Genomic DNA, 21,119 nt, shown 5'->3' with positions numbered 1-21,119 from the left:
AAATAACTGTTTGCCACTAATTACTGTCTTGTGTCATTTGTGCTTCTTGTGCCACTTCTAACTTTCCAGTGACGTTTCCGGTTATGGGTTCCTATGCGATTCACATTCCTTTAGATGTTACCTACCTCCCCTAAACGTTTGTACCAATATTTTTGACACACCCTGTAGAAACCAATTCAGAAGAACAGTGCCCGTGGAAGTATCTGTAGAAAAGACATACAGCAGAAACAGAACGTCTATGAGAGAAGGAGTGGAGAGACTGTTACAGATGAGTCATTAATTAACCTAACTGCCCTCGTCTGAATGGAATCTAGAAGCGTGAGAGAGGTTTTGCGGATACCGTCCCAGATGTGCGAACAATATTCCATGGTAGGGCGAATTTTCGATTTGTACAGAGTGAACAGCTGTTTGGAAGAAAAGTAACCCCGAGAGCGAAAGAGAAAGCCAAGTTTTTTTAGATGCAGAGAAAGCAATATTTGTAATGTGCTAGTGACAAGAGAGATTAGAAGTCAGGGTAATCCCCAAAGGAGATATACCAACTTGCCAATAAATCGGAGTGTCACCTATATATAAGCATAGGAGCAGAAGAATCCTTTTTGCAAGATATAAGACAAGATTGAGTTTTAGAAAGATTGAAATCAACTAAGTTGTCTCTGCCCCACTGGAGAATTACCTGGAGATTGGCATTTAAAGAATTGGTAGCGGATATTCGAGAAGTCGAAGCTGATTGAGCAGGGCAAGGTTTCTCAAACTGAAAAGTGGAATCAATGTGCTATCATCGGCAAAACCATGGATAGGATTTCCAGTCAATGGAAGAAGGTCGTTAATATACAAGAGGAAAAGAGTGGGGGAATAATAATTGAGCCTTAGGGGACACCAGCATTAGTGGAGAAGTTAGAAGGCAGAGATAACCAATTACAAAAAAAACAGTTGGCAAACCATAAGATGGAAGCTTGTTTAGAACACCTTTATGACAAACCCGATCGAAAGCCTTTGAGATATCAAGAGCAACTGCTTGTGTTTCACCCAACTTTTCCATTGAATTTGTCCATAAATGGGTAACATAAGCCAGAAAATCACCAGTGGATCGACACTGTCGGAATCCATACTGGCGATGGTTGATTAGACGGAAGGTTTCTAGGTAGTTTAAGAGTTGGCGGTTAATTGATTTCTCCATTACTTTAGAAAGAATAGAAGTAATTGCAATGGGATGATAATTGGATGGCAAGGATTTGTCACACTTTTTAGGAACTGGCTAGATATGAGCAAATTTCCAAGCAAAAGGGAAAAAACCTTTGGAATAAGAAAGTGAAAAAAAAAGGCGGCAAAGAACAGGAGCAAGTTTAGGAGTACAGGTTTTTAGAACAAGTGGAGAAATAACTTCAGGACCTGGAGCTTTCTGAGCATCAAGTTCGTCAAAATTCTTTAGACGGAAGACCACAGGGGGCATTGAATGGAGCGTGTTGGGAATGGTGGGAGATGTTTTACCTCTTGGTAAAACATTAATACATGAGCTGGAAGGAAAATGGGTTGCTAGCAGGTCAGCTTTATCCTTAGCTGAAGTGACAATAGAACCATCTAGTTCTGACAGAGGTGGGAGCAGAGATGGGCAAAGGTTTCAGCCAAAATAGCTTTGGCAAGACACAAGAATGCTCGGCTACCATTAGGGCAAGAACCAAGTTTTCTACACTTAGCCTGTTCAAAATCTAGTTTGGACTGATTAATAACTGCTTTACAATTGTTGCGAGCTCTGGCTCTGAAGAATTGGAAACAAACCAATTACGATATGCAACATTCTTTTCTTGAACAGACTTAGCACATTTATTGGAAAACCAAGGTTTTCCAATAAATTGGAATTATATATTGTTAATTTATGTTTATAATGTTTTACCAAGAGGTAAAACATCTCCCACCATTCCCAACACGCTCCATTCAATGACCCCTGTGGTCTTCCGTCTAAAGAATTTTGACGAACTTGATGCTCAGAAATTGTTATATGGATAATTGGTATGGATAAATTGTTAGATAAAGGACGAGATTTTAAGGTAGTGGGTGGAATAAAGGATTCCATTCCTGCAAGAATAATTTCACTGACACGATCACAGAAAACGTTGACATCAGGAGTTTTGAAACAGTAATCCGACCAAGGGAAAGAAGAAATCAAATCTCGCATGTCATCCCATTCTGGATTCTTGTAATGCCAAACAACATGAGGTTGAAATAGCCATGAGATAAAGGCTCCAATGGAAAAGAGACAATTACCAAGTTGTGATTTGAGGTGCCTAATGGACCACTCAATTCGACCGTCTACTTAGAAGGGTTGTTTGTGAGAAAAAGATGAAGCGGGTTCGCTGTATGGTTAGGATTGTCTGGTATTCTGGTAGGTAAATGAACAATCTGTGCAAAGTCATTAGTAACTGCAAAAAGCCTCGGCATCACGACCAGCTGAGTCTGTGTGACTAGAAAACGGAAGCCAGCTGGAGTTGCGAACATTAAAATCACCAAGAAAATTACCACACTGTTAGGAAAGTTGGACTGGAGAAAGTTGCAAAGAGAGGAAGTCAAAGAGTTCCAAGTGATTAGTGGAGTTGGGAGAACGGTAGAGACAACAAATGAATTTGACAGAATGAGGTAGAGAGATTTTAAGCCAGAGTAAATCGAAAAGAGGAGATTCCAAATTAAAAAATCTCTCACAAGGGATATTGGAACGGACATATGCACAAGTACCACCTTTGAGGGGAAAGGAATCATACAGTGAATAATTTGGGCAACTGAAATGAGCAGTGATTGAATCGATAACTGAGATTCTGTCAGAAAAAGTACATGGGGTTTGGTAGACTGCAAATGTAAATGGACATCACTGAGATTAGAACTGAGACCACGTATTTTGTGAAATGAACTAGGAAGTGTTTAGGAAGTTAAAATCTTTTTGCAGATAAGTTTTCTCTATTAGTTTGACAGTTCATGGTGTATTCAGTAGCAAGAAAAGTGGGGGAAGGGACATGCTGTATGAAGTAATGAAATTTTTGGATATCGCGAACACGTGGTAAGAATAATCCCAGATCCTTAATGTAACGTGGCCTCGACAATTCCCCCGCATACACACTACTCGGACTCCCTCCAGTCACCATCTGCCAGAGTAGAGGCAGCAAGATTTTAAACTAGCTGATCCGGAAGCCTCCTAGAGAGTTACCAATAAGTTCGGTCCGGTGTAATAACTAGTGGCTCACTGCAAACACCGTTTTAGAGCTATACCCTCGAAATGTAAGGAAGTTTGAATCACGCCATGGTGTTCATCATAATGTCAAAGGACATCAATCATACTGCATGATGGAATAGATGGGGAGGGTTGACCGGAACTTTGCTCTGGAGACTAAACACGGGTTCCACCACTTCAAGCCTCCAATAAGCAAAGTGGTGGGTATTGCACCGGTTGATGAGAGTCACTACCACCTAGTATTGCCTGGTAACACAGAGGGGCTGCATTGGTCCGCGTGGTATGGGCGCCACACCTATACCCCTGCTTATGTTAAGTGGCCACCCACAGTGTGCTTGCGCATAGGGGGTTTTAACCAAGGATTACTAACAGTCGCACCTTTGCGAAGGTGCAAGCAGAGGATTTGGCTGTCACAGACCGTCCGGACTTCGCCGAAATTAGGTCTACTTGACTTGAGTGTCACCCGAATATCAGTTTTATCAGCCTTTTTTAGGACTCCCAGGTAGCAAGCACGGCTTGTCTGGCATATCTGAGAGAATGTCTGCAACAACCTCAAGGACCAAATTATATATATACCATATCATTACCAGCAGATACCATATCATATCAAACCAGGTACATCAGTATATATTTACACTCAGCATATAATACAAACAGGTGCAAAAGTAAAAAAATTAAAAATAGGATAGAAGCAGTTGGTGTTTGTCCAATAGATCGGCATATTTAAAAAAAAATAGAGGGAAAGAAAGGGGTGGGGAGGAGAAAACGTTCGTGGCATTATTATTATTTTTTTCCATTTATTAATACACACAATTTACAATCCTTATGGTCGCCGGAAACAGCAGACTACAACTTGAAACAAAGGCAAACCATGCCCTACAAATTCTTCTGAAATGGACCGAAAAGAACAATCGCAGGATCTCCAAAGAAAAATCTAGTTCTATCCTCCTAAAGGGCTCCCTTGACCCAAGGAGACCCCTCAGATCAAGACTGGTACCACCACGCTGAGACTATCAAAAGGGCTGAAGTACCTGGGTGTAATACTTGATGCCACGCTGTCCTTTAAAGCGCATCTAAAATACACCAGTAAGAAAATCAGGGGCTACACGGCCCTCGTCACCAGGGTCGCAAAAAGGGACAGGAGGCTAAACAGCAAAACCCTCAAGCTCATATACAAAGCAGCCTTTATACCGATAGAAACCTATGCATCGGGTGCATGGTACTCTAAAGTCACCATAGTAATTAACCACAGGTTACTCGACTCCATCCACAGAGCCATGCTATTAGCCATCACACGGGCCTGCAGCACAGTGAGCACACATGCGCTGCAGGTGCTGGCTAGAACCCTTCCACTCGAGCTGGAGGTGACCAGAATCGGAATCCTATATGAATTATCTAAGGGGAACGCCAGCACCTTCATGGGCTTCAATGCAAATCCCACTGCTAACCGAACGACCGAGAAGAAAAGACTCAGTGCCCACCTCACGCAAATATGGCAATCTAGTTTGGACAACTCTCCCAAGGGAGAGATCACTAGGAAATTCCTCCTGAACGTAGAGAAATTACATCCGAAGACCCTGCTGTGGTTCTCACAGGGCCACTATATAACCTTTTTACTTACCGGACACGGAGCATTCAAGGCAAAACTCACAGCCCTGGGCATCACAGAGGACCCTGCCTGCTGCTGTGGAGAGTCTGAGAGCTGGCAGCACCTCATGCACGATTGCCGGCTCTACGATCACCTTCGCTGCCGGCTCACCTCCAGGGATCACCTTCGTGCCCAGAGACAGAGGAAAGCACCTACCCGACAGTAAAGAGGAATACATCTCATTCTCCAAATTCGCAGAAGACCTCTACAAGAGGAGACGTACCCTCATCGTACAACAACCAAACCGTGACCAACAGTAATAAAACAAAACGGAAGAAACCTTCGAAGACTGGCCAAATTCAAGCTGAGTATGCAACAGAACTGATAACGACTAGATGTCATGAGAGCTGTATCGGAAACCTACAAGGAAACCGACTTTACTAAGAATAAAAGACACGGATTACAACCGTATGAATGACCTCAACCCTGGACTTGTCAAAGGAACACACCGACCTGGACCGTGCAGTTCGCGGCCAAGCCATATTGGAGAACAAAATCGAGCACCTGACTCGATTACTTTAAACCCAAACCCAGGCGGGAGGAGGGAAGAACCTGTCTCCCCTCTCCCCGCCAACCCTCCTTTTCTTTCTGGTGAGGCATGGGCATGCTTCACTGACCACCTGGGGACATCTACTCTGTCGCTCCCATACTTCTGCCTTAACCCCCCTCCCAACCTTCTGCCTCCCCTCCCCACTACCTATATACGACGCGAACGCCCTACATACTAAATTTAATCAAATCCAAAATAATCTTCGCCCAGTTTCGGCCTATCACACGCATTGCCCTACTCCTGCCGTATGAATTCATGGACGCAATGCGCTGTATGCAAGCATTCAAAGTACAGTAATTACGACTGCATGGATATACACTGTGCTGCCACTTTATTAGGTACACCCCCTGCTGGATAAATGGTTTGTCCCACAATGTTGCAAGTCTCATGACCACAAATCTCGTGGATATAAAAGCAGCAGAACAACCTTTCTAGTATCAATTAAGCGTACAAACCGTAGAAAGAATTGGGAAAAGGACTAACGGACTTCGAACGTGGCAGGGTAGTAGGTGCAAGACGTACTGGACAAAGCATCTCTGAAACGGCAGTTCTCCTGAACTTTTCATGCATCACAGTTTCAAGGGCGTATCGAGAATGGTGCAACGAACAGAAAACATCCTCTCAACGGCACTCCTGTGGAAGAAAATCGCTTGTTGATGAGGTCAGAGGAGGATGGCTAGAATTTTGAAAGCAAACAGACGGGCCACAATGTCGCACATCGCGTCAGAATACAACCTTGGTGCGCAGAACAAAATATCGCAACGGAGCACTAGACGCACTTTGTCGTGAATGGGCTACAACAGCCGACGGCCACATCACGTACCTTTGTTATCAATGAAGAACAAGAGAGCACCTCCTGTGGGCACAGCAACACCAGCACTGGACGATCGAGAATTGGAAAACAGTTGCTTGGTCTGTTGAGTCGAAGTTCCTGGTGCATCATATTGATGGAAGGCCCACAATTTGGCGAAAACAACATGAATCCACGGACCCGTCATGTCTGGCGACTACTGTGCAAGGTGGTGGGGACAGTGTTATGTGTGAGGGAATGTTTTCTTGGCACACGTTGGGTCCATTGATACCCATAGATTCACGTCTGAATGCCACATCGTACCTAAACATCACTGCTGACCAAGTGCATCCGTTCATGTTGACAGTTTATCCTCAGTCAGATGGTTACTTCCAGCAAGATAATGCGCCGGTGCACAATGCCCGAATCACTATGGAATGGTTCCAGGAACGTGACAATGACTTTTCTTTGCTGCAGTGGCCCGCTCAGTCTGCGGACCTCAATCCTATTGAGCATCTTTGGGAATGAGCTGCAAAGGGTTGTTCGCTGCAGGCGAACAACCCTTTGCAGCTCATTCCCAAAGATGCTCAATGTTCCTAAAAACTAAATAACAAACAAACAAACGACCTCCGTCGTTTGTTTGTTTGTTATTTAGTTTTTAGGAACATTAGCAACTAAGGCCATATTGCTCCGGGGATATGCAGTGGTCATTCCCTGACCTTTCCGCATCCTCCGTATTTGGTGGTCACGGGCTCGAACCCGGTCTAATCAAGAAGCGTGTGCTACGCAGTGCTGCTCCTGCCCATCTGGCTAACACCTCCGTCGAATCTCAAGGAACTGCGTGACACACTCATGTCTGCATGGTACTCCATTCCTGCACAACGTTTTCAGCATCTTGTTCAATCCATGCCTAGATGAGTTCAGACTGTTTGAAGGCTAAAGTAGGCTCAACACGCTACTAGGTAGGGGTACCTAATAAAGTGGCAATACAGTGTATATACTTTATACCTTCAACTTTTTTTTTTTATGTCCTAGCCGCCGAAATCTCAAGAAATTAAGCGGCAGGACCTGCCAGAGTAACTTAAGTCTACTGGGTTCCTGGTCTGTTTCCACGGGGCGAAAGTGGGGCAATGTTGGGCCTCAGCAGGGGTCCAGCGGCTAAATGAACAGATCAACAACGGTACACAACACCACACAAATACAATTCCCACATACTTTTAAATCTCTGGCTTTTTCAGTCAACTGATTCACCCACAATGTAAACTATATGGAGATGGGGGAAACCCCTGGTGCCGTTTGACCCAAAACACACTTCACTTCATACACAATTTACATACATTCATATACACTGAGTGATCACTGAATTATAACCACCCCTATGAAAACTGAATGCGACCCGTTGACCACGTGAGGTACGAGAGTGCGCGGTTAGTCGCTCCGCTATGATCTGTAGACCTACGTATCATAGATAAGGTGTCAGTGGTTCGGTAGGTAGTAAAATTCCGAGCGTGATGGGTAAAAGGAAGGATTTATCGGACTTTAATAAAGGACAGATTGTGGGAGCTCGACGAGCTAGCGCCTCGATTTCCCAAACGGCTGAACTGGTGGGGCGCTCGAGAGGCGCCGTTGTTAAAGTGTACCAAGACTGGCATTAAAAATGGTCAAACAACGACCCGACTGCAAAACTGCAACGCTCAGCGAAAGGTTGATGTTAGAGGTGAGCGCCGGGTGTGACGACTCGTACAGGCGAACAGGCGCAGCACTGTTGAAGAGTTGACTAACCAATGCAACATGGGGCAATCCAGAACAATATCTGGCATGACCACGCGTCGCACGCTCGCACGTATGGGATATACCAGCAGATGACCCCTACGGCATCGTCTCCTAACCAAGGTTCATCGGCATAAAAGACTTGCCTGGTGCAAAGAGCATGCAAGTTGGACATTAGAAGACTGGAAGAAGGTGTGCTGGTCGGATGAGTCACGTTATTTACTCCAAACAGTGGATGGTCGTGTACAGATTTGGCGTCAACAACATGAGGCTTTTCATCCATCATGCATGATATCAAAAGTGCAGGCCGATGGAGGCGGATGGAGGCCGATGGGACATGTTTCACTGGCAGGAACTTGAACCCCTGATGCATGTGGAACAACGTATCAGTGATCTCCGCCAGAAGAAGAAAGTGTATCTACCCCTGGTGCATGTAGAACAACGTATCAGTAGTCTCCGCTATCGTCAACTGCTTGCTGACTGTGTACACACCGCTACGTTACAATTTTTCCCGAATGGCAATGGTGTCTGCCAAGATGACAATGTACCGAGCCATCGGGCACTTGATGTGCAGGAATGGTTTGAGGAACACAGTTCTGACTTCCAGCATATCGATTGGCCACCGAACTCCCTCGATATCAATCCCATAGAGCACTTGTGGGACACTATGGAAAGCCATATCAGGCGTCTGAATACATTAATCATCTCCATACCTGCATTGCTAGCCGCATTACACACAGCTTGGTTGGCCATACCTTCCGAATGCTTCCGACATCTTGTTGAATCAATGCCACGTCGGATAGCTGCTGTACTGAGGGTTATTGCACAAAAGGAACCACCCCGGGACGGCTAAGTGCCAGGAGGGTGCTAATTACATAGCAGGGTACGAGATACTATTATTATTATTATCATCAGTTTATTCAACAAACACCCCTGTACAGAAATTTTCAAGGAGGGTTGCGCATACATACATCCAAATACACTTATTAGAGTGTAACATAGGATTAAATATCAGCAAATACATAAGATATATAAACATAGAGGAAGAATTACTTACATACAGAAATCATGCATTCACAGAAAAATTACAAAACAATATATGTACATAGAAAAATTACAAAATTACAAAACAATGTACATACATAGAAAAATGACATCGTCATTTACACTATGAATTGGTCCTCATTTTTATTCTCTGAACAAAAGGAATACCCTCAGTCCTATAAGAATCTTTTGGAATATAATATATCGTTCATTTAAGATTTTTATGAGTTCGAGGGCACTTGAAGTCTTTCTTCAATTACGTTCTTCATCATATCTATAGTTTCGTATACAGATCCGCTGCAACGAGCTTCCTGTAAGTTTTCTCGTGGCAGTACCTGTCCGGGTCTATTTTGAGGTCTCTAAACAACTCCAGAGTATTGGCAGGAAACATCCGCTTTAATCCGTCCGTGTGGTGGAGAGCGCTTCGGAGACTATGAGGGTTGTGGAGGACGGGGCCTAACTACAAGATTTTAAATTTGAGGGGCATCTAAACTCCCAGTGAGAAGTTGTGCTAGAGTGCAGATGTTACGTATTGTGATCATCTGAATCCACGGAGCTGTGTTCAAGTTTGCGTACAGTATGGATTTCGAAATTGTGAAGGGCTTCCCGGCGATCCTATTTAACCACCGGAGCAACCAGTATTCCAGGCTGAGAAATTTCCTGATATAAGTATTTGGAGCAGAGGACCAAATTGTCGGAGCATATAAGGATACAGGAACGATACATCTTTGGATATATTGGGTCAGTAGCTGCTGGTTTCGAATCCCAGTTATTTCCTGTCTTACAGCCCATATGGCGGCGAGAATTTTTGTTCTCTTGTTCTGCAAGTGCCTTTGGAAGGTAAGGCCCTCGTCCCACGTCACTCCTAGGTCAGTGTATGAGTTGACTTTCTTAATCTATGCTCCATTAATAGATAATTTGATTTCATTTTTTATCTTCTTATTAGTTATTGTTAGTTGTGCTGACTTGTCTGAGTTTAGACACAAACCGATTTTGCGTAGGTATGTCTCCAGTTCATATAGCTTAGCGTCGGCATGGAAATTGACGTCGGACACCTGAGATCCTTCGTTAGAAACAACAAAATACTTAATATCATCGGCGTAGGAAATAAAATTCTGATTTCGCGCCAGAAAAGGCTCTAGGGCGGCAGCAAACAGCAAAGCTGATAAAACTCCTCCCTGAGGGATGCCCCAAGTGAGGGTATATTCTGCACGGAATTCTTGGTGTTGTACAATGACGTACAATGTACAATACTACGGGCAGTGGGTTACATATACTGAACACGTAGTCTCGTCCCGAAATATTATTAGATACAGAATAATTCTGTATACATATTATGCAAATCATATATTTACAAATCAGTAATCCCATATATAAATTATATATTTACAAAACTGTTAGTGAAGGTATCCAGTCCATAGCTTATCAAATATTATTTTTCTTAAAGTAGAAAGTTTCCCTTATGATGCATTAGACTCATGTTTCTTTTACTCAACTCTTTGGTATTTTGTCACATTACAGCTAATTTATATTTCAGTAAGTCTATAAGAATTCTGGAAGTTCGCTTTCCGATATGTAGCATCCATACTGACATCGAATTACCGTCTACGTGAATGCAGTGTGTACCTATATACTTTCCACGCGATTGGTTCGTCCACTAGCGAGAGGGGTGACAGCGTCGCGTTATCCGGGAAAACCAGGTATCCCATGAATTCTGTCCTTTCAGTGTATAAAGATGCAAGAAGGAAGATTAGAAACAAGGGCCACAATGCTGATTTCTGAAGGAGTCCACTTGCTACACGGTTCACTTCTGCAATCTTATTTTGCAACCTACTCTGCAGTGCATTCTGAAACCCTGCAGTATTCTAATTTGTCTTTAACCAGCGTGTAGTTGATTGCTGGAACAAACTTCCATCTGTCCTTGTGGAAGTTGATAGCTTAAATAAATTTAACGATAACTTTTTTTTTTTGGCTGATGCTGTATGTATAAGCTTGCTTTCTTGCATCGTATAAATGCCTCTGCTAATGCTAACTCATTTACGGCTATCTTCTGTCTCTTATCACTTAGCCAGCCAGAGTTGGGCATTTTCGAATAAAAATTAATCCTTATAATTCAATTATTTATTTATTCATTATTGGAGTTCGTTGGAGAAGGCTATATAAGAATAAGAATTATTCTTATTCATTATCCTTTTCCAGTACTGCGCCAACCTTGCAGATTTTGCAGGTGGTGGTGGGGGGGGGGGAGGTTCCTCGCGGTGAAAGCAGGCTTTCGTGTTAAACATTTATAATTATAAATGTTTAACCGAAAACGTACAGCATTATTAACAAGGTGATTGTTTTAATAGTTTAATTTTTGATTATTTATGCATATATATTCCTCTTTTTATAATTTGAAGCCCACTGCCTCTTTCGCGCGACCTCGTATCTGTGAACTGGGGAAACATAAATAAATAAATAAATTCTTTATTGCTGATAAGAACAGAACATGTACTAGAGAGACAATACTCATCACGGCGACATGGCCAGGAGTTTTACATTATAAATGAGATTAATTGGCAAAAAAAAAATTTACCGTTACCTGGGAAATTATGAGTTACACAAAATTAAACATGTAAAAATTAAATTATAATAATGAAAATATGAGGAACTGAACGTCATATGGAGGAAATTATCCCAGTTCCACAGATGTAATCCACTCGAGGAGCATGTGACGGTATTTGTAGTCGGTAGCCAATTTCTGAAGGTCGACTCCAAGACGTAGCAGTGCCTGAATTTTGGGGAGTGCCTGGGCAGGTAGGAACCGACTACACAGTTTCAACCGATTGTATTTGAGGATTAGTGTGGGCTCTGACCTCAAGGATGGCGGAGGATTGTGCCACTGACAGAAATCCCAGATGGTTGGGGCGTTTATCACTCCTGTGTACATTTTTACTGTAGTCATTAAACGTCTGCTGTCAATTAACCTCGGGAGCCTGGGTACATTTAGCTGCTCAGCCATGTCAGTTCTCCGTCGAACGGATCGGCGATGCTTATTTGTGACCCATTTCAGGGTCCAGTATTCACACGAGAACACCGGTTTTTGAAGCGAGGGCGACGCAGATGCCCAAATTTCAGCAGCGTATAAAATAGCCGGATAAACAGTGGCTTGAAGATATCTGGTAGTGGTTGCGGCATCGTTGGAATGAAGTAAGTGTTGTTTCACTCTCCAGCGTAGGGTGTTAAATCGCTTAAGGAGGTATTCTGTGTGAACATTAAATTTCAGCTTTTGATCGAAATAGACACAGAGATCCTTATGGCAGGTAACCACTGGGATGAGAGTACCTAAAACTGAAGGTTGAATTATTGTTGGTTACTCTTTCAATGAGTAAATCATTATTGCAGATTTTGAAGGGTTAAGGTTTAATCCAAACAACTTCAAGTAAGTTGAAAGGGCAGTCAAGTTCTCTGTGATGGAAGACGTAATTGCCATTGGGTTTGCAGACAGTGGGATTAAGGTAAGACACTTTATATCGTCGGCATATATTAGAGCATCATCACGAGGACTCATGAAAGGAATCAGAATGGCTGAGAAGAGAAGGCCAGACAGGACACCACCTTGTGGGCCTCCTGCATTGATTTTTCTTGTAAAGTGGGTCTTCTTCAAAGTGAGATGGACACTTCTGTTCCTAAAAAAGGCGGTGAGGAAAGCTAGTAAAGAATGTGCCATTAATCCTGAAGAAGAATTGCAGAAGCCTAAGAAGGGCTGTGATGTCTAGGCTGTCAAAAGCAGCTTCAATATCGGCGTACACTATCGCTATTCGGATTTAGTTTCGAATGCTTGAAGAAATGATGTCTGTGCGGCCATGAGGTTTGTTATGGTGGATCTATTTTCGACTGCGAAATGGAACTATTTCGGCTTCTGTGGCGTCAGCTGTTTGTTTAATACTGGAAGGAGTACCTTTTCTAGAAGTTTGAGGAGGGTGGAAGAAGTTGAGATTGGTCTGAAATCTTTTAGGCTTGTTAGCGCTTTAACCTTAGGCAGTGGCCTCACAGAGTATTCATTCCATTGAGCAGGGAAAAATCGTGTAGAAAGAACAGAGTTGTAGATTGAGAGTAATGCATCTAGGATATAGGGGCTAAGGCATTTAATTATGAAATGAGGTATCTTATCACGGCCTGCGGTACTAGATGGACGCAGGGAGTTAATAGCATATATCAGTTGCTGTCTTGTGATGGAAATTATGGAAAGTCAGTAGGAGCAAATTGAGAGTTTTGGAGAGGAATTTCAGCAGAAATGGAATTGGTTTGGAATCTTGAATTGTAGTCCATCCAGTTTTCTAGATCAAGATTTGAATTAATGCGACTGTGTCTTGATGAGTATGGCGCTTTTCCTTTAGACAAGGTAGCATCGGTGTATCTCTTTATTGCTGATGCCTTGAGTCTGTTGAACATAGCTCTTGCTCTGGAGTATGGGATTCGATCTTGGGTTGTGCCAGAGATTTTCCACTGCCTGTGAAGGTACTGCTTGTTGTGGAAACTGCGCGCTAGATCTTTGTTCCACCAAGCTCTAGTTCTTGGAGAAAATTGTACAGTTTTGGCTTACGCATTTTGGCTTATCCATCTTGTGATTAGATCAACTGCGAGGATTGGGTCACATCCATCAAGCACATGCCATGGAATAGACTGCGCAGCCTCGAGGCACTTTTTTGGATCCAGAAAATTCGGAGAGAATATGATTTTCTTTTCAACACTATTATGGCAATTGAAGCTGGACAAAGGCAGAACAAGAAGTAATGCAATTGGGTCGTGATCTGAATTGAAGGACGTTTCTGGTGGAATGTCGACTCTGCAAATTCCAGAACATAGAATCAAGTCAAGGCGATTGGTGCCTCTCGTTGGCTCCTCATTGATAATCATAAACTTTAATGGAGAGAGACTGTTCATTAGTCGTTGAAGGAGAGGGCTCAGGTGGGGTGGAAATTTAAAATCGCCGCAAAGAATGTGCGTAGCAGAAGGGCGTAACTTACTCATTATCCAGCCGGTAGCATCGTCAATTGTTGCAATATCTGGAGTTGGGGGTATGTAGATTGCCGCCAAATCTATTAAACAGGCATTAAACTTCACAGTCACGAACAGATCGTGACTGTGACTGTGAACAAATAAAAACATAAAATAAGGAGTTGCTAGACGTGACGTGCACAAATTTCAGGTTGGATCTTTAAAAGTCCAAGTGGATCGTCCCAGAACATAATGAGGATCTCATTAACAGTTTAATGCCTTCATATGCAACCTTTTCTAGCATATAAGCAAAACTAACACCCCACGTTAAAACACGTTCCCAACGTCATCGCACCTGTTACCTTGTTAAACAAGTACATAATGTCTGTCACAATAGAAAGCCAGAGATTTTGTGGCTTCATTCCAGGCTTTCTTCAGTTTTCCATATACAAATAGAGGCTTATAGAGAAGAACAACAGTTAGAATACCCAAAAGAATTTTTTCTGCTTTCATTTTTACTCTACCCATAATGAATTTATAATGACTGACAATGGGAAATAAAAAAATAAACGTACAAAGTGATATCCAGAGAGAGAGAGAGAGAGAGAGGGGGGAAAAACGCAATTTCGAATACTTTAAAATGGACTGGCTGCTCTGAGATAACGTAAGGGCGCAAATTCGAACATTGTGAAATCAAATTTGTACGCTTCTACAAAAAGTGCACGGCCGGTAGCGAATCTATTATACCGCCAAGTCGGGGTTGGGAAGAGTCTAAGTCAGGGGAGTCAGTTGGTTGGGTATGATTGCTAAAGGTCACGTGGCGAAGAAGGTTCGGCAATTTGGAGGAGGGTCTCAGAATTTATAGTGTCGCTTCAGTGCACGATCCACTGTTAATTGTTGTGGGGGGTAAAAATCGGCTGCAACAAAAGAGACAATTAAATTCTTCTGGCCTCAGCAAGTTCAGAATATAAAAACGGAAAATTTTAAAAATTCTCGCTTCTTTTTGATGGGGACTGTAAACAGCCATTCCTGTTTAACAGGGGTAGCTGTTTACTACAAATATGCGGAAAATCTCTCTGCTATTTAAATTATTCAAGGAGTATTCCATTTGAGAGTTGTGAGTGTGAATAATTTGCTACATTCCGGGTCGACAAATTAAAAACAGCAAAACATGAACCTTAGAGGTATACGCTCTGGCTGTCTACTCCCTTGAACAGCATAAAGTGCCAACCAGGATTAAAAAATAAACCGGCCAACCCTCTTTTAAGAACTGAAGTTTTATTTTATTTATTTAGTAATTCGTGTCATTCCTGAAATGAAAGTTAATAAAGATCATCGACCACCGATATTCAAGCACGATTATCAGGAGAAGTATTTCATATCAGGTGGCGTTATCAGTTTATCACCTTGGAAACAACTCCCAACAGTTTATCAAAGCGTTCGCAACCTACCTTTGTTATGCGATAATCTGCATTGATGTGTGTTCACTGAACCGACTTTCTTCCAATATTGGCCAACATAATATAATAGTGCTTCTCGACTCACCATAACTTATCTCTTTGCCCGCTCTCCCTCCCCCTCCTACAAGAGATACCAAAATGAAATCTGGTGACAAGCAAAGACTATTGCGCCATATGTGCGAGCTGTTAGTATGGTACACATTGCTCGTTTCTGGGTGGGAGAACAGTTTATTTTATTCTGTTAATGTTAGCGTATAATCATGCAGTGTTTACTCTCAGTTTCTATTAATATTTTGGTTACGTGCCAGACCATTAATGGCTTAACGAATGTGTAAGTATTTAGGGTGACTCTGTGGTTATTTTGATATTATAAGTTGGATAATCGAGGCTAGTTGTAAACTTAGTGTTTCTACATAGCTATAACAGAAAATTTGCTTTAACGAAAAGAGTACGATGCCAATTTTTCCCAAAATTTCTCTCAGTAGAAAAAGGAGTAATCAATCAAAAGAAGAGAAGAATCAGAGAACGAACTTCTATTTGAACAATGATAGTCCAGATAGTCCTAACGATTCGCTGCACTGCAACGGACCATCGGCGTTACAAGAGTCAAGTTCCAACAGATTAGCCACAGAAGGCGCAACATTCACTTCTGAGAATAATGAACGCCAAGATCAGATTTCGGCCACAAAGAAAGGTGTCGCACAAGAGGAGGACACAGTTCAAGTTCAAGGTAGGAGGTGCAGTTTAAGAAATGAATTGGAACATGACTGTTTATCGAAAACCAAAGGGACTAACACTAACAGCGAATCGAAATTCCAGCAATCTTTACCAATCCATGGATCGGTTACTACAGGCGATAATGAAATGAAAGAAATTCAAAGCTGGAAAAAGGTAGAAGACGACACCGAAATTTTCGTTTTCGACGAAGTGGACCGTTATGTAGACAATAAATCGGTTTTTGAAGGCAAAGTTTTTTCCAAGGACAGCACTGTGAATTCTGTGGTGGGCAAAAATCTTCCATGCCGACAAGAGGAAAAACAAGAAAACATGTTCAAAATGATAATTAACAAGGAACTAGTCAGTGATGGACTTCATTTTCAAGAAGTGAATGAATTTAAGGATTCTTGCAATTCAAAACAATCGTCATCCAATAAAGAAGACAGATCTACAAGACTAGATGAACATAAAGAAGGGAAAGGACCTAAAAATACTTCATTTTCAGCAGATAATCAAGCAAATGAAAAGATAGATTTAGTTTCCAATGAAGAAACATATACAGAATCTTTACGTGCCGAAAGCCCTTCATCCAAGCCGTCACAATTATTAGATGAAAAGGAATCCATGGACAGACTGAAATATTCTTCTGAAATTTTGCCAATAGTTTTAAATGGTGTGATGGAGGACGATGGATCAGAACAAGAGTCTAAAGGTTATGAAACAATAAAGGAATTACCTGAAAATAAAAAGATTTGTGATTTACAAGATGGAGAGTTATCAGATCCAGGAGGAGCTTCAAATGGGTTGTTTGATTTATTCTTACAAGAATTAGTGTTATCAGAAGCAATCGAGATTGTAATAAGCACCAGTGAGAGTCGTTTTAATGAATCTGAAAGTTTAACACTATTAGACGATCAAGAGGAGAAAAAGGAAAAATTCAAAAAGATAACGGAAGGAATTATTTTTAAAGAAACAACAGACAACTGCCAGTCGGATTCTCTTACTGATATAAAGATGTTAGATGACAATATCAGGGAATGTAAGAACCACGAAGATGTTGTTGTCAGTGAATCTTATTTAAAAAGTAACGAAGTACCTGAAAAGAAAGATTCACTTTCAGTAACTGATGAAACAGTTACAGAAGGAATAGGAAAATTAGAACTAAACAACAAAATATTAGAAATGGAGAAAGACAGCGGAATTTTGAAAAATGAGCTTCCTTTAATACCTAAAACTCTTCAGAATGGCAAAGAAAGTGGATTCAAAGTTGATACTGCGCCCTCTCCTCCAGACATCAAACTTCTTAAAGACGATACTGATATAATTAAATTTCCAGAATCAGTAATTAGTGATTTTTTTAGGATGAATAATAGCAAAAATGAAATTGAGCATTTCTCTTCATTAGACAACGAAACAGATCATTATGCTAAAATTACCAAGCGTTCTTCGCCAAGTAACAAACTTCTTGAAGAAAGTAAAAGAAAGGAAGCTGGAACAGAAATCGAAGTGAAATCCTCTGAAATAAATGAAACACAAGCTATTGTTTTGAATGAGAACACGAATCGAACAGCAAATATTGAAAGGAGTAAGTCTGAGGCAGTAATAACAAAACCTGAAAGCGATGGCTTGTCTCACTGTTGTTCAGATCCTAAATTAATTACAACAGTCCTTAGGGAGCACATACAATCCGACAATCAAGAGGAGAAAAAAGAAAAATTCAATGAAATAGTAGAGAGAATTACTACCGGAGAAATAAAAGACAACTGCCAGTCGGATACTCTCACCGACATGAAAATCTTAGATGATAATATTAGTGAAAGTAAGAACGACAAAAGCATTGCTGTCAACGACTCTCATTTGAAAAGTAACAACGTACCTGAAGAGAATGCGTCACTTGCAGCAACTGACGAAACAATTACAGAAAGAGTAGGAAAATCCGAACTAAATAACAACAAAATACAAGAAAAGGAGAGAGACGGTGAAATTTTCGAAAGAGATTTAATATCTATACTTTCCCAGGAAGGTAGCGATCAAGAAAGTGGAGCCGAAGTTGATACTACATCATCCTCTGCAGAAAATGGAAAAACTCTGGATCTGGAAAACAACACTATGCAGGAAAAATATAACGAAATAAAGCCAGCAATCTGCAACTCCAATTACCAACCTACCTTTCCGCCGTCTATGGAATCAGCAAACGCAGAACAGGAGGGTTGCATGAGAAAAAGAGATACGTGGAAAGTGGGATACTTGGAAGTAAAACTCCCTCCTAGGTCCAGGGGACGTGGAAAATTGAGGGTATGTATATACATAATTAATATAAAAATAATATAAGTAAATAAAGTAAATTAACTGTATTAATAAGATCAGCTGTGAGTATGAAGTAACTGCATGTTTCATAACCCATTTCCACATTTAGATACATGTGGAAATGGGTTATGAAATGCACTTTGCATGCACAAAGCAGCTTGAGAGTAAAATATAAATTAAAAATTAGAAATGAAACTATGTCTGAGTATGGTAGGTTGAAGTGTTCGTTGTACAGGAAGCAGGCCACAAAAAATAAAGTAATACATATAAGAAACTCGAAAAATAATATTCGTGTTATCATTTTATATATTCAGCCATTTTCAAACTTCATTTATAGTGGAATGTAACAATCAAAATGAAAAGTACCAAAAATATTTTTGTCCTTCTTCATTAAAACCATGCTCAGCTATTATGCTGTTATTGATAGGTTGTCTCATGGCTAGTAGGTTCCCCCTATAATAATTAAACGAAATCCTTTAGTGGATGAGAAACAATAAGCAATCAATAAGTGACAGGACCTTTTTAACAATTCAGAGACTGAAAAGACTTCAGAGGAAGTTTTTAATGAGTAGGAAACTCTTCTAGCTTCGACTGTATCGAGAATAAACAGTAAATTATTTATTTAATTCCTGCCCATAATAGATTGATACTAAATTGTTGCTGGTGCCTTGACTTGCTGGTTGCATGTGGATTCCCTTCTGACCAGTAATAAGTGTTGTGAAAATTGATCAAGCCATTTCTTGTGAAGTTGGCCTCATCAAAAAACAGCATCAAAAGTGGATTGCGAGTACACTGCTGCATGCACAAAGTACAAAAAGCCTCTGATTCACTTGGATTTTCCAAGTGATTCAGAGCCCGCTTCTCCAACCTAAGAGTTCTGATGATAATCGATTGCTCGTTTATTCTCTGATAGGTCTTCTTATCTGGCAGATGACGACTCAGATACCTTTCCGCGTAAGTCTCGTTGTGGCTGCATTACTTTTGGAAAGTCTACACACACACACACGAGATTGTAAGGTTCCGTCTGTCATTTTTCTTAAGTTTTTTGTAATTGCTTTTTTCATCCCTGATCTGCACTTTAAACCTGATTTTAATGTAGAAAGTTATTTACAAACAGTAAAATAACATTTCAAACAAATTCAGATTATGTTCAACAGAACAATAATTAACTTTGATGCCAACCTAGCTATGCTGTGGCAATGTGGTTTGCTTACCGAAAGACTAACAATCTTTTTTACCAGATTATTTTTGAAACCAAAAGGGGGGGATATAACTTGGATACACGGCTTTCGGACATATATTTATAAAACTTTCTCTTTTTTTTTTTTATTGTTTTCGGGCCCTAAATCGATCCTGAAAGTACAGTTCACATGTTGTGTACCGTATATATTACATATACATTTTATTACTAGAATGGAAGAATTATACTTGTAGAGTTTAATTGTCATTATGGAACTTAAGAGTAAAGTAAAAAGCACAAAAAAAAAAAAAAGAGAAATTTGGATACGCATATAAATCTTCAAGCTCAAAAAAAAGGCAGCTAAATAAGAATGCATAGCAAAATACACTGAGTGGAGAGAAATCGCGGGATGCCGACCTAGTAACGGGTAGGCCCACCTTTCACCCGGATAAGGGCAGTCACACAGCGAGGCATCCACTAGTTTACGAAAGCGTTCCACAGGTATTTCCGTTCATGATTGCTGCACTGCTGTACATAAATCCGTCACATTCCTGGGTGGAGAATGCAAAGCTGGAACAGACCTTTTCACAGCATCCCAAAGATGCTCAACAGGGTTCATGTCCGGTGAACGGGGAGGCCATTCCATGGTGGTAAAATCTGCGGAATGCTCTTCGAACCATGTTCTAGTCACCACGGTTCTGTGAGGAGGCGCACTGTCCTGCTGGAAGAGTCCATTTCCCTCTGAGTGCACGATGATCATGTAGGGATGCAGATGGTCTGCAAGGATGGATGGGCACGTAACCTGGGACCGGGCCTGATTTGGCGTTCCTAGCTACGCTCTCTTGCGTTGTCCTTTGTCTCACTCCCCGGGGGGGAGGTAACCCCTGGTCTCCTCTCACCATCGCCTCCCCTCTTTTCGCTCTGGTGGGGCATGGGCCTGCTCCACTGAATAGGGGGTCATCTTCTCTATGGACCCCATATCTCTGCCTTTTACCCCCAGCCATCAGTCTCCCCTCCCCTCTAACTTACAACTGCTAGCGTTCGAATCATTGTTAAATTGCTTGAGCCCTACACCCAAAAACTTAATGACATCAAATCGCATAACTAGTACTCACTCCTTTTGGCTGACCCCTATCTATAGCGTGTTTTTTTCTTTAGGTCCTAGACACTGAAATCTCGGAAAATTAGGTGGCAAGACCTGCCAGAGTAAATATCTATATAATACTGGTGTACCTGGTCTGCCTCCACGGGGCGGAGTGGGGCAACGTTGGGTCCCATTAGGGGCCCAGCGGCCAAATGACCACAGGAACAACGGTACACGACACTACATATATACAAGATCCATACACCTATAAAACTCTGGCATTGACAGTGTTCTGTTTCACACCCACAATGTATACTACGCGGAGTTGGGGGGGAACCCTTGGTGCCGTTCAACACTAAACACAGTCTACAC

This window comes from Mastigoproctus giganteus, chromosome 9 (genome assembly GCF_048544385.1).
Source record: "Mastigoproctus giganteus isolate SK-2022 chromosome 9, ASM4854438v1, whole genome shotgun sequence".
Classification (NCBI taxonomy): domain Eukaryota; kingdom Metazoa; phylum Arthropoda; class Arachnida; order Uropygi; family Thelyphonidae; genus Mastigoproctus; species Mastigoproctus giganteus.
This window is presented reverse-complemented; position numbering follows the sequence as displayed.